At 40.8% G+C, this 10,356-nt stretch overlaps 2 pseudogenes; both read right to left on the bottom strand.

Moving 5' to 3' along the window:
• Positions 1–503: 503 nt before the first annotated feature.
• Positions 504–1,191, bottom strand: LOC147439257 (uncharacterized; annotated as a pseudogene).
• A 996-nt stretch (positions 1,192–2,187) lies between these two features.
• Positions 2,188–3,542, bottom strand: LOC147439256 (uncharacterized; annotated as a pseudogene).
• Positions 3,543–10,356: the final 6,814 nt, after the last annotated feature.

Below are 10,356 nucleotides of genomic sequence, written 5' to 3'. Positions count from 1 at the left end.
ACCAGCAAGACTGCTTAGCAATGACCATCTAAGACAATAAGACTTGCTTGCATTTGAAAAGTTTGAAGGCCATACATCACAAAACTCCCAATCAAAATAGTATTAATACAAGCATGCATTACGAAAAGCCACTTACAATCTTGGCTCAGCATAAATGACTGCATGTATTACTTTGTTATCAAAGAGCAATATTTCCAAAGGGCAAAGAGTAGTAATAGCCTCTCATGTTATGAGAACCATTTGTTGCTAGGATGCAAGGACCCCATCAAGTATTGAGCCATCCCCACTTGAATCGTATACCTCCTCTCCTCCGTACCAAGAACTCCATATACACGGCTAACCACTTGCCCCCTCTGAATGATACCATTGAAGAGAGTAACATGTCAATTTAGGAGAGGATACTATGAACTAGCTAGGGCCTGCTTAAGTGTCAAGGGCAAGAGAGCATTGCATGTATGGCATGAGTGGCTTTCTATTGGATCAAGCAAAAGACTTTTTTGGAATTAGAACACTTTAGGTCTCTTTTTGAAGCGTACTCGGCTCCTTCCTCGCTGACGTTTGAGTCTTAAAATGCTAGTAGTTGAGGCCTTTGGAGGGACAACTGAGACCAACTTAACATTAGCTCCACATCCATCGGCTTCTCGTGCCACACAATGACCTAGACGAGTTTGTGTTACATGTGCTTGGACATGTTTTAATTGAGCCCCTTGCTGGCAAGCCGATGCACTTTGGGACAATCAGTGTGGTGAGGCAATCCCTTCAGTTGCACAACTGATTAAAGAGGATTAGTTTTAGGTCACTATCACACTCCCCCAACTGTTCTTCAAAGCTTTGTAAAAGTCCTTTCAAGTCTGAGATGCATCCAAAAATCTAGTTATCAATAATGGCTACACTTTCCTTAGCCATGGTGGGTAGCTAGCTTGACATCTCTAGGGTACCCCATTAAATCTTGGTCCCCCGTTATTGTATCTTGCTCCCCTGCTTGAGCCTCGCTTGAGCATTAGCCTCCTGAACCACATGGTTGAAGGTATGTATGCTATCAAGGACTGGAAAAATACATAGAAGTTGAGGAAATTTCTTGTGAACTATTAGTCGGATTTTGTTCTGATGCTTGCATTCTGAACCCCATTAAGGACAATCACAATAGTTAGATTGAACGCTCACATGATACCATTGGGAAGTAGATGACATGCCAAGAATTTTGAACAACAAAGTGCTTTCCTCTATATCACTTGAAGGGTGGTAGGATCAACATCAAACCATTTCACAATCGCCTCACCACATGCTAATCTGGATGTGTGCTGCTTGCTTGAGCCAACTCAATTAAAACTCCCGGAATCAGCTGCCACAAGTTTAAACACAAGAACTTAAGAGTTGGCATATACAAGAGAATATGATACTAGTTACAAATTCCAAAACCAATCGACTCTTACCAATCTCTTGCTTTTGCTTAAAGAACTCAAGCAAGGTTCCTCTGATGTATGCCAAGCAATGAATCACCCACAAGTGCATGCAAAAAGACAAGTATCGATCTATTTATCTTTGCATCAAGTAAAGTATACTTGATATATTGCCATTATTGTTCAACCAATTTTGTAGTGTCCACATCCCATGAGCAAATAGACGCCCAAACTTTGGCCACCTTGTTTGCCCAATGCATGTACTGCCACACCAACCATTTGTCATCTAACATTAGATGTTTTCATGTGTTGAATATGTATTCACCAACAACTATCTATATCCCATATTAAAAATCTCCTTAGTTGGTGCTTACATTAGATTTGATAAGTGATTATAGACATCATCTCGCTTATCCTTAGGGACCTATGAAATGGTTATTAATATTGATAATAGACCTTGAGACACCAAAGGAATGGAAAGCTATGCAAAAACTACAACAACTGCATACTTGCGGCAATAGGTTCTCCATCCGTGCCTTCTTGACATGGAACCAACATAGTAACACATGGCATGCAACTTGTTTTGGGTTTCCGGCTTCATCTTCTCTCCAGCAATGATGATCTGCATTGACCACCTTGAGAATCACTTCCAGCTCTTGCCGATTCTTGTCAATGACAATAGCTGCAGGACAAATTCTGCCTAGTTTTGCAAAGACCAACTTGAAGGTCAATTGTTTCTTGATTAGTGTCCACATCACTTGTGCATAGCATTAGCAATACTGCATCCCTACACCAATTTGGTTGGGCAAGACTGCAACATAAAGTGGTAACCCAAAGACATTTGTTTTGTCCACTATCCAAGAGTTATGATGAGAGAAACGAATAGAAATTTCAAGCATGTCCTCATCTTGAATGAAAAAAATAAAGGGTCTCTTGCATTCATCATCTTCCCTCCAGTTGTACGTTGGACAAATATGACCTACAAGCAAGCGCATGCACATGAACAAAAAAGCATGCAAAATGTGACCAGATGTTGAGCACTCAATGGGACCTTCTTCAAATCTTGCAAGTGAAGTGCTTTCGTAAGCATTGCAGTCCATTCATACTCTACAAATTCTCTTATAGTAAGGCCAAGAGATGCAACATAATATAGATCTCCAAAGAATCACTCATAAAACAAAACGATCAAACCCTTGAGATGCTTTGGGAGAGAGTGAAATACTTTGTGTGGGCATCCAATGTAGCAACATTCACACTTCTTTTGGTATCATGAAGAACCACTAGATCACACGATTAAGTGTAGATGCATGATCCATGTGAAGGTGTTCCTTTGACTTGATACTTTTGAAGCATGCCAGCAAGTGCCTATATCAAACATGTCCTTTATGCAACATGCAATTATAGATGGATGCACTGGCAGGTGATAAAGTTCTGCACGAGAGCTAGGTATATGTCCCTTGTGAGTATCTTGGAATTTGACAATCACCTTATCAAATTCTTCAAAGTGTTGGACCACCACCTTGAATCCACATCCGCGCTTTTTGAATTTTGGTTCTCATCGCTTGTCTTCACCTTTTTGTTGAATGCTACTCCATTGATGACACATGTATTCTTGCACCCACTTGCTTAATCCATGCTTCTTTGTTGATCTGACCAAGACAAGCCTTTTCTGATGCTTTATCATGATGTTCACCAATTGTTGCTCCACTTGGGAAAGGGTTGTCTCAATTGATGTGCTTGAAGTAGTAGTAGACCATATACAAGTAGGCCAAGAGGAGACATCGTGGAAAATAGGTTTTTCTTCCAACAAACTACAGGCAATTACCAAATCTCTTATGAACTCATGAGATATCCCATGTTTTCTCATGTCAATGCACCATTCGGTCTTGATTGCGTTAATAGTGGCAGCCACTCCCAAGTGTTTTTCATGCCTTGAGGGACAATGGGTTGCACTTACAATGCGCGCCCAAGGCGCGCCCAATCTTGTATGTATGCCGTTTTCAAGCTTGATGATTTCAGCTGCAAGTAGAGTTGTTGTGAGGTTGCAATTGGAAAGAGGAAGAGATCATCTCTCATTCTATTCCACCTCTTTAAACTCATCAAACCTCTCACCTGGTGTGCTTTTAGAATTGAAAGCGACATTGTGACCTAAGTTGCATTTATACGTTTGTATAACAAAAATTACACGTATAATTCCGTATTATATGTTGTATACCTGTATAATACACGTATCTCTCAATAAAAAATAATTTGATTGAAAGACATTTTGATCAAAATAACTTTTTCTATATAAAAATGCACCACAACAGTTTGAAAAAATTGTTGCGATAGTGACATCGACGAGAGAGAGAGAGAGAGAGAGAGAGAGAGAGAGAGAGAGAGAGAGAGAGAGAGAGAGAGAGAGAGAGAGAGAGAGAGAGAGAGAGAGAGAATGAGAGAGAGAGAGAGAGAGAGAGAGAGAGAGAGTAGTCAGGTAGTCACTTCTACTGCTTTTTTAAGCTTCTTTCTTTGAAGATGTATTTGGTAGCACTATTGTTGTGGAGCTTTGCTCACACCTCGGTGTTACTTTGCAAGTTGTATTTGCTAGCGCTATTGTTGTGGAGCTTTGCTTGCACCTCAATGTTAGTTTGCAGGTTAGTCACTCATTGTGTTGACCCCCGTGTCACACTGCAAAGAGAGAGAATTTAGACACCCGTCCTTGGATTTGTTGATCCTCATGACACACTACAAGGGGGGTTTAGACTTTAGATGCTTCATCCTTGACTGTTGCTAACCTCCCTGTTGCACTGCAGAGAGTATCTCAGGATGTGCAATTAGATTTTCCATCTTTGGTTGTTGCTAACCATCAAGTCGCACTACAGGGAGGGATTTATAGCTATCTTGCATCCTTTCTTCCTGGTTGTTGTTGACTACTACGTCGCACTCCAGGCAGATTGGGTTTAATAGAATCTTCATCTCTGTCTGTTGTTGACCATCGTGTTGCACTGCAGGGAGGGGTGTTGGATTTTTAAATCCTTCACTCTTGGATGTTGTTGACCATCACTTCACACCGCAAGAAGATTAGATTTAATAGATTCTTCATCTCTGCCTGTTGCTGACCATCGTGTTACACTTCAGGGAGGGGTTTAGGGTTTTCAAATCCTTCATTATTGGCTGTTGCTGACCATCGCATTGCACCTCAAGCAGATTGGATTTAATAGATTCCTTGTCTCTGGTTGTTGTTGACCATTGTGTTGCAACAGCCTAATGATCCTTTGCTTAATCACACATTGGCACAACAAATTTACAAAGAGGAAGAGATTCAGGTGGCTCAAGGAGATCTTAGCGCTTTGGTTGCATCCCAAGAGGAATAGTTAGAACTTCAAGGGGAGCCACTGAATTACAGGCAATGTAGACAGCTATGCCCAAATCATTTTGTACGCAATACATTATTTTGAGTTAGTGGAAATGCTAAGGCTTCCGCTCCCTTAAAAGTTTCAGATTTGCAACACATTGTCCTCGCGAGAAATATCCTTTCAAGATTTATCCAAGTATACAGATCGCCACCAAATAACAATCAAGTGGCAATTTACTTTGTGCAACAATGCTATTGTTATTATGTATTGCAGCTCAACGTAGATTGGAATGATCGTCCCACTACAGGAGGCGTCCGCAAAGAACGCCCAGTCGAGAAGATTCATGCATGAGAAGCCAATCAAGAAGACCCTCCTCGCAAAAGAGGTTACAAATATTTGCCCAAAGAAACCGCAGTCATTGAGCATTTCACAACCCAAGGCATGGATTTGACAAGTCAATGAGAGACCCTAGTCATGCTGCACACTTGTATAGTAGAGGTACAAAAAAAGTGGACATGGTACGAGGCAAGATATGGGCCTGTAATCGAAGAAGAGATAGGGAATGCGAGTCCAAGTGATTCATTCGACAATTCAAAATTTTGCGTATTTTTAGGGGATCCAATCCATGATCTAAATTAAATATCCCAAACAATAATGAGCTCTTTTTGTATTTTAAATCTCAAGATTTGTAACTAAAACCTCTTTTTGATATGTAAATCTCTATTTGTTGGAACAAATAAACATGTCGGATGTTGTCGCAATTGTGTAAGTTTTATTCTCTCTCTCTCCCTCTTTCCAACAATGATAGAAAGAAGATGGAGAGAAAGAGAGAGAGAGAGAGAGAGAGAGAGAGAGAGAGAGAGAGAAGAAGAAGAAGAAGAAGGAGAGAGAGAGAGGGACGAGAGAGAGAGAAAGAGAGAGAAGAAGAAGAAGAAGAAGAAGAAGAAGAGAGAGAGAGAGAGAGAGAGAGAGAGAGAGAGGGAGAGAGAGAGATTGTGAAGCTAAACTCCACGCAAATTTTGCATTACAAAATTAATTGAGAATATAGTACAAAATTTATAGCTCATCCGTCCCCTCAATCCCATGCACCATGTCATCGATTTCTTTGACATCTGAACATTCCAAGATCGAGGCTTCTTTGTCCACCACTAATTGTATCAGATGAGTGAAGGGTTATGTGACAGTAACAATTTTGTCTACATTTCTCCAAAAAAATAGGAGAGTTTACAAGCTGATAGCATTTGGAAGTAGCAGGTTCATACTTGGGATATTTATCAAGCCAAATGTCCCATTTCCTATCTACCACTATTTCAACAAGGGCTGCTTTAGCCTGCTGTAGTGTAGAGAGAACGTAATACGCTGTCACAAAATGGGTCACACAAAAAATCTGTAAATTTTTTGTTGGGGACTAAGTTCTAAATAAAGCGTAAGAAAATGAATGGTCTCTTATAAACTTTACCAAGTGGTTTGCATTTAGGAGAGTTTGCTTAATAGAAGGAAGTGTGAGCAGCACATGGAACCCATGTAATCTCTAGATACTTTGCTTCAATGTCTTTTCTAGCTACTTTGTAGTTAGATTCATTATCTGTGACAATGGCTGTCACATTTTTAGGTCCCCCCGCTCTTCTGATCAAACGCTCATATACATTAGCAAGATATCCACTAGTTTTCTCTTTCAGGGATGTGGCAATCACCTCAAGAAAGATGGAACCTCTTGGACAAATCAACATCACATTAATCAATGGTTTCTTCTGACAATTTGTCGAAGTTCCATCTAAAGAGATTGTGCATCCATACTGTGTTAAATAATCAAGAGTTGTGGGATTTAAAATATTCTCTGATGTAGTTTTTACTTTATCTAAATATTATGTACGCATCTTATTATAATCAGGTACAACAAAACCCTTCTTCGATATGCTCATTAAATCATCTTTGAAGATAGGATTTTGAATGACATTAAAAGGAATTCCACTTGCAACAAATGCTTTCATCCACTTAAGATGGAGTTCAAGCAGCCATTGTTTATCAAATGCATGATGCAAAGAAGAACCACTTGGTGCAAGTTCTCCTCCAGTCCATGCTTCACTTCGGCTTATGTTAGCAGAGCTTGTGGTAGGACTAGATCTACAAGCCCCAGTAAAGGATGAATGACACCCTCCTTGACCTTGAGCAGGGGTCAAGGGGGGGTTTTGATAATTCTCAAGTGTCATCTCCACATCCCTAGCCATAGATGGAGCCATCATTTTGGGACCTCTCTTTTTTTTGCCCTCAAGATGTGCTCTCTTTGCCCTGAGTGCCCACTCAAGAAAGTTTTCTTCAATACCTCTTGGGGGGTTTTTGCAAGCTGTAAGGTTTCTAGGAATTTTGAACTGTGCTGCAAAGAGGGATTCATTTATGATGGGGTTAACTTGAAACTTACGTCAAGACAAAACCTTAAACTTCCAAGAGACTCATTGTTTTCTTAAGGTCTTGTTTGAGTAGACATTAAACAAAAATAGGAACTAAGGGATTATAACTCCAGGAACTCACTCTAAACTTTAACTAGGATTAAAACTTTACCAAGAAGATTTGAGGTGGATAGCCCTAGCATAACATAGAAGATCTAAATGTGAACTTTGTCTTACATGTTTGGAAAAGGCTGGTGTAGGTGTTTACCTGTGAAATGCAATGGAGGATGGTCCTTTTTGTCTAGGACTGATAACCATTGGTCCATGTTTGAGCTCGGGTTTATTCACTGTCCTAGACATGGGATTGAGTGGGAGTGAGTCCCGGCCGGGTGATAATAGGGACCCATGGATACGTCTAGAAATTGGCCTAGTCCGGGTATGCCTCATGCTGACGGGAAAAGGAGGAAGGAAAGTGGATCCATGAAGGGATCAAGATAAGGGAGGAGGATGTGATTTAATTAAGGAACTCTTCTAATTGTTTGGTAAAAAGTGTTGGAATAAGGGTTGCAAGAAAACACACACGGCTTGGAGAAGACAAAGGAAGCTCAAAGCACACAACCGAGAGTATATTACTTAGCGTGCAATGGAAAGATATATAGCCCTAGAATGATGGGCATATATATAATGCACAGGGGAAAAAACCTCCTAAAGAGGGAAAAATGCCACGGCGGTCCTAAGTGTGTTCACACACATCACTACCACATGTGTATGGTAACAAATCCCCCCTGGATTGATGTGGTGAACAAGAGCTGGCACACACATAGAGTAAATGGAAGTGCCATTCCTTGAGGACATGATCATTCCACAAAGGGTAGTAAGCCCAAAGCTTTGCGGAAAGCTTCAAACTTCTCATGAGACAATGCCTTTGTGAAAAGATATGCAAGGTTGTCTTGTGCTGGCACATAAGCCAAGCTGATCTCTCCTACTAAGAGCCTCTCCCTGACATAGTGTTAATACACCTCAATGTGCTTTGAGTGAGCATAAAAAATTGGGTTCCTCATCGCAATTGCCAATGCGCTCCGATTGTCAGTGTAGAATATAGATAGTGTTGGCAGTGTCTTGTCCAACACCCAAATCAGCCATAAGGAGTCTGAGCCATACACACTCAACCGTAGCTGTGAAGACTGCCATGTACTCAGCCTCACAACTGGAAGTGGCCACAATAGGTTTCTTTGAAAGGGCGGTGATAATGCGTGTGCTAGTCTCCACCTAGCCGTGCTATCTTATAACCTCCCCCTAGCGTACACAATGTCCGGCCGTGCCGGGGGCCTTGCCCATAGGACCCATGTCCTTACATTATCCCGCCCTTGGAGAATTGTTTTCGTCCTCAAAAATGAACGTAGGAAAATGTTTCTTAAGTGCGGAGACATTGTCCCATGTAGAACCTTCTTCATGTCTATCTAGGCATTTTACCAACACCTGTCGTCTGACATGATGTCTGGTGCGAAGCTCATGAGAATCCAAAATCTTTTTGGGCTCATGAGGAATGCTTGGCGGTTCAATAAGGTCAACTGACACCTATGTCAATGACATTATCATTCTCATGTTATCATTTTATTGGCCGGGCTTACATCATGATGTTAATAAGGTCCTAGCTGAGTTCGTAAACGCCTAACATGAAAAACAGGATGAACTCATGAGTGTTGTGGGAGAGCTAACTTATAGGCCACTTGATCTATATGTTTACGAATGGTAAATGGTCCACAATAGCATGGTGAAAGTTTAGCAACTTTTCCCATCCTTAGACTTTCTGAATGCTCCGGAACTTTGAGGAAAACCTTGTCTCCTTCTTCAAAAGTAGCAAGACGACAATGCTCATCTGCGTACTTCTTATATCGATCTTGAGCTTGCTTAACATTTTGTCGAGCAACTCGAAGCATGTCAAAAACGGTCTTGGAGAAAATACTTCGATTGCTGTATCTTCTCCTTAGCCAACCCCACCGTAACGGGTGATCTAGGTTGAAATCCATACAAAAGCATAAATGGACTAAACCCTGTAGTCACATGCTTTGAACTATTATAAGCAAATTCCAATATAGATAAGTAGTCTTCGCAATTGGTTTGCTTCTTGCTATTGTATGCTTGTAGCATATCCTCTAGCACATGATTAACTCTTTTTGTTTGACCATCCGTTTCTGGATGATCAGCCGTACTTAAATTAAGTTTAGTTTCCAACTTTTGGAACACAGCTCTCAAGAAGTGATTATCAAACTTTTGATCTCTGCCACTACTGATACTAGATAGAAGACCGTAGAGTTTATATATATGCTCTACAAATAGCCGTGCTAATTCTGGTGTCTTAACCGTAGTCTTAGTGGGAATGAATCAACCCATCTTTGTGAGACGGTCTATAATTACCCAAATGGCATCATGGCCACGATTTGCAGTAGGTAGTCCTACTACAAAATCCATAAAGATACTCTCCCACTTACCTTGTGGAATCTCTAAAGGATGTGAAAGGCCACCTCCCTTGAGGCACTCTGCTTTACTAACTTGGCACTGTTGGCAGTTTAGTACGTACTCTTGAACATCATGATGTAAGCCCGGCCAATAAAATTGCCGTCGAACTAAGGCATACATCTTACAAATACCTGGATGACCAACACTTGGACTATCGTGACACTCAAATAAGATTAGGTGCCTAGTGTCTACGTCCTTTGGCACACATACTCTACCCTTGTGGAGTAAGTAGCCATCATTAATGGAAAATTTCTTCCATCACTTAAGCTCTTCCTGAGTAGGGGTGGAGCTCTGTGTGTTGGAATTTTTATCTGTGCGTGCAGAGACATGTTGATATGGCTGTTCAGAGACATGTGAGTGTGAGGGATCCCTTTTTAAAACTACACTCCACACTTTAGCATATGATTGATCTTGTGCACACTTGCCACGTAAATGACTCCAAAAATCCACTCTTTAGTTTCGTGAAAGCAAGTGAATTAATCTGAGGCATCCGACTTAGTGCATCCGCTACTACATTATATCACCCCTTGCAATATCGTAGCTCACAATCATAATTTTAAAGGATTTTTGCCCATTCTAGCTTTACAGCCCTTCAAGTCTGTTTGAGTAGTAAACTATTTGATACTCTCATGGTCAAAAACTACTTCAAACTCGACACTAAATAGTGTCTCCACTTTCGTAAAGCGTGAATTATGGCATAGAGCTCTCTCTCAT

Source organism: Adiantum capillus-veneris, chromosome 16 (assembly GCF_014529385.1).
Source record: "Adiantum capillus-veneris isolate H3 chromosome 16, ASM1452938v2, whole genome shotgun sequence".
Classification (NCBI taxonomy): Eukaryota; Viridiplantae; Streptophyta; class Polypodiopsida; order Polypodiales; family Pteridaceae; genus Adiantum; species Adiantum capillus-veneris.
Note: the sequence above shows the minus strand (reverse complement) of the source record. Positions and strands in the feature narration are given on the sequence as shown.